Source organism: Glandiceps talaboti, chromosome 11 (assembly GCF_964340395.1).
Source record: "Glandiceps talaboti chromosome 11, keGlaTala1.1, whole genome shotgun sequence".
Classification (NCBI taxonomy): Eukaryota; Metazoa; Hemichordata; class Enteropneusta; family Spengelidae; genus Glandiceps; species Glandiceps talaboti.
In genome coordinates, this window is record NC_135559.1 from 14,058,552 (window position 1) to 14,063,980 (window position 5,429).

Sequence of the window (5,429 nt, forward strand, 5' to 3'; positions counted from 1 at the left end):
TTTTAGGGAACACACTCTCAAACCACTAACCTGATTGGTTGTCATCGATGACTCAATGGCCAATTAGGTGCCTCATTGTGTTTATACCTGTAATGATGACAAGACACATACCTTGTCAATTCTGTGACACTCCAACAACCCTGAAATGTTTAAATGCTCATTTTCGTTTCTTCTGTTAACTATTTCAACGTCTTTATCTTAAAGCAACTTTCATTTACTTCGAAGTTAACTGTCAGAGGCTGCCATGTAGATAGACAAAACAGTTGGCATGGATAATATAAAGAACAATCTTTGTGATGGTTAATTTGTTACACATTGTATCGTTTGGGGCGTGCTAAAATACCAAGATTGAAAGCAAAAAGATCAATCGAACAGAAACACATTAATTACACCTTGAATATTCAAGATATCGCACAGACTTATCATTACCGTGAGTTAAAGTAATTATATAAATGTTCATGAATTAATTAACGGCAACATGTTACAATACTTCTTCTAGTTTGTTTCTGTCTTAGCTTGCCGGAATTAATATCTTTGGCGTTACATATTCAGGCAAAATCATATGTTTGTCTAACAACTAATATCATAATAATATGTAATGTTTATTTCATTATATACTTTTAGGTCAGAAAACTCTTTCTAAGGAAATATAAAAAGATGGTTTCCACGGTTAATACTACTCCATTGGGAACAGGATCATCAGCCTCAACAGAAATGACCCAGCACACCACAACACCGAAGTCACCATCTCAAGGTACTGTTGATTAGTGTTCAAACAGAGACACAGACACAGACACAGACACAGACACAGACACAGACACACAGTTACACAGACACATACACAGACACAGACACAGACACAGACACAGACACAGACACAGACAGTTACACAGACACATACATAGACAGAAACAGAGATAGAGACAGACACAGACAAAGACACACACAGACACACACACACACAGACACAGACACACACACACATAATTGTGATTATTGTGTATAGTCTTATAATGCTCTGCTACTAATATTACATCGAGCACTGTTCTCTCCAGTGAGACACTTATACTTATATGAACATAATATATGAACATATATATATATATATATATATATATATATATATATATATATATATATATATATATATATATATATATATATATATATATATATATATACACTTATATTACACTGATTAAAGTACAAGGCATGTTAATCACGTGTAACATTCAAATCATTGTTCGTTGCAGGATCAACTTGTTCGAAAAAGGCATGGATTTGATTACTCTACTAAGTCTCTTGTGAGATTATAAATGACGAGACGCTATCCTTGGGAAGTTTAAGCCACAATTAACAAGACATGTCCAAGAATTTACATTTGGCACTATTTTAAAGTACCCCCGGTTACATACGACATAAGAGGCAGTATGTATGTGTGTAATACTATGTACATTTGTATGTATGTATGTATGTATGTATGTATGTATGTATGTATGTATGTATGTATGTATGTATGTGTGTATGTATGTATGTATGTATGTATGTATGTATGTATGTATAAATAACGTGTGTGCGCACGAATGCATGTAATAAATGCCGTTTGAATGTCGGCAGGAAGGTAGATAAATAGGGCGAGTTACATAGGTAGGTAGATATGAAGACAGGCGTATATATATACGAGAACGAGTCGAGACTGTTACTAATCAGGAAATATCATTTGTGTGTTTTTTGCCATAATGTGATGACGTGTACATAATGTGTCAGTGCATAACCTCAGTATTTGATGTGCTATATATGTCCAGACCTATTTTGCATGAATTTCAAAGTTTTCCATCATCCCTGGTGTAGTTAAGTCTCAACCGCTCTCACTTCCGTCCACATATTCGTTACACACATCTTTGGCACGGTAGCTGCCTTTCAAGGCACAGTATTTTGTCAAAACCGATTCGTATACATATAACGACGAGTCAGACAAGTACGTTTTACAAAATACAACATTTGTACTATCTTGTATTGCTTGCGAATTATATTTGATGATTAGTCGCAGTTTTACCGGCAATAAAGAAGTATGACACTCGATCTTAGAATCATATGTAGCATTTTAAATAGTGTAACTAATGAAAAGTATATAAATATATTGTCAACATGAAATGTTAATTTTGAAATGAATATATCCATTTGAATACGGTAGAAAATATAGGAAATTGTACAGGACATTTATTTAAATTTTGTACCCCAAGGAAAATGTAATATGTGCAGTATACAATATGTTTCGAATTTGTACTAAAGCGAACACCACTGCAGGAAATGAAGGCATTTTCATAAAATATAGGTTGTGGAGAGCCATTGCATGACTTTCACATAATCTACAATTACTTGTGTTAACAGAGAAGCATCAAGTTAATCTTGTGCATGTATAGGGTATCTTTACAATGGGCCATTGCCTACATGTAATTCTAGGTGATGTAAAAATCGTGAAATGGCCCCAGTAACTTTAGTTTATAAAACATGCCTTTATTTCACGGAGTGGCGTTCCCCTTTCACAAACAGAATAAACCTTTTTGAAGTCAGTGCTATCCGTCCATCAGTCTGTCTGTTCATTTTGGAAATGTGCTTGGTTATATATATATATATATATATATATATATATATATATATATATATATATATATATATATATATATATATATATATATATATATATATATATATATATATATATATATATATTGTATTTTATATTACATTATGTTTTATCGGTGGCCAAAATTTGACGACATATTTTATCTTTCAATCATTTTGTGTCATTTACTTTGTTACATAATGATAATAACGATTCAGAATTGATGAAACATGAAATGTACATATCATTCAATAGTTGTTCTATATTGTAAATAAAAGTAATGTGACATCAAAGCTATTGGTAGTATGTTTAAATACATCATTGCATTATTACACAACCTGTCTACTCGCTGATTATGTGAGTCCACTCTCTGTCTGTCCAGCATGTCCTCATAGCAGTTTCAACACACCCCAACAGCAATCATAGCAGTTTCAACACACCCAATAGCAATCCTAGCAGTTTCAACACCCCCTAACAACAATGATCAGACTGATCATGTTTAGAACTTTGCATACATTAGCGTTTTGCATTGTTTGAATTCTAATTTGGGCAATGATAGATACGGTATGTTTAAATCTCCATCAGAAAATATCCACAATATATGCACAATGTATATTACAAAGATAAAAAAGCGATTGATAGGCAAGTGAATCAACATCCACAAAGTGAATGCAAAAGTGCCTAGCAACAAGACCCTACCCATAGCAACAGTGGAATGGCGATGTATATTGCACAAATAACAACATGGATGGTTAGGCAAGTGAAAAAATGACTAAACCTTGACATAATTGATTAGCAATGAAGATACTGCCCATACCAACAGTAAAATTTTGGTGTAGATAAACCATATTCTTTTCTTTTGTGATTATTTACCAAAGCTATACAGATATGGGTGTGCACAAAGCGAGCAGCAGCCTTTTCATTTTATCGCATAATTCGAGTATATCTACGTCCCACGCAGAATTGATACTTTGGATATCACATGTTTTTAAAGGGCTTGCAATTAACCGTCATAGCTGGAAGTTAGACCAAAAATAATCTTGTATATATTTAAAGACAGACAAAAACAGATATACATACATACATACATACATACATACATACATGCATACACACACATACATACATACATACATACATACATACATACATACATACATACATACATACATACATACAGACAGACAGACAGACAGACAGACAGACAGACAGACAGATATATAGAGAATTGTAATGGATGACACCGAGTCGAGAGTTTTAGAATTTGAAACTACTCATTTTATGATGTCCATTTATTATTTTAACTCATAACACGTTGATTGAGCAATAGATAAATCTTTATTTACATAACAATATATTCGTTTAACTAAACATCAGACAACACTGAGCATATTACATGTACACAACATTTGAAAATACGGAGAGACGAGTTCTGCTATGATGTACACGTAAGGTATGGAGAATAATTCAAGTGTTTATGTAAATACTAGATTAGTCTTGATACTTATTCCTAAAAACGTTGACTCTGATCTATATTGCTGGCCTACGTAGACAAGTTCCTGAGTTAAAAATCATGGAATCTGTGATTCTTTTAATGAAAAATAACCATTTTAACTTAATTTGTTCAAATACAAGATACTTTAGATATGCCCATTACAGTCTCTCAATTTGAACAATATCTGAATGAATATTATGTTTGTATGTTTGAAAATGGGTCAAAATTGGCAGAATTGCTGAACTTATTTTTAAGGAATGAATACTTCGACTGAATTTAGAGCTAATGCGAATAGATGCTGCTCTCCTCTAACCATACAAACAAACTTTGTGGTCGAAGTTATCGTTCTTGAAAATCAATTTCTTTCTACGCACAATTCAGTCACTTTGATAGTATTTTAACCATTTTAACCATTTTAACTGATTTATATTTGTCATGTGCTTTACTCATTTTTCAATTGTTACTTTTTAAGTGACATCACAATGATTTCTTAATGTATTTATACATAATGGAAACAAATAAATACCAAATACATTCATCGTTGTTCTTGAGTGAATGTGGGGACCCTTGGTGTCATCTAAAAGCTGTTTTTCTAATAGTTACGAAAAGCCATGAGTCCATTATAACCTGTCGTTCTTGCTTGATCAGTGACTACAGTAGCTCTCGTTCTACCGACCAACTTGTTATGGTACGCTACATTCATATCAGCTGATTGGCTTGAATGTACATTTAGTGCTAATATAATTTAAATTTTATACATACGGGTATTCTGATTTCGAGTTTTGGCGTTGTGAATACCATAATAAGCTGGCAGATAGAACAAGCACTAGTGTATGACTGCCAGTTACAGATGTAGTGAGGGAGACAGGCTACGTGTCAAAATAGATTTTAAAAGGTACACTATCTGACTAGTAACCAGAAAGTATTATTCAACATGACATAAAACGTGGTGAGATTGATATATTTGAGGGATTTTATTTTTCAGAAAGCTACACTCATTTCTTATTCAGATTTTTATGATAAATGGCAGGCCTTCACTTCGCTCATCACAGTATACAACAACTGTTTATTACATAAAGGTGTATATCATTCTTGCAACTGTACACACACACACACACATACACACATACATACATACATACATACATACATACATACACACATACACACATACACACATACATACACACACTAAATGACATGTAATGAAAATTTCAACAAACCCCATTTGATCATGTAAAAATCTATTACGTAACAATTATATATATGGCTATTATTCAGATTATTTTATCTACATCTTACGTTTTT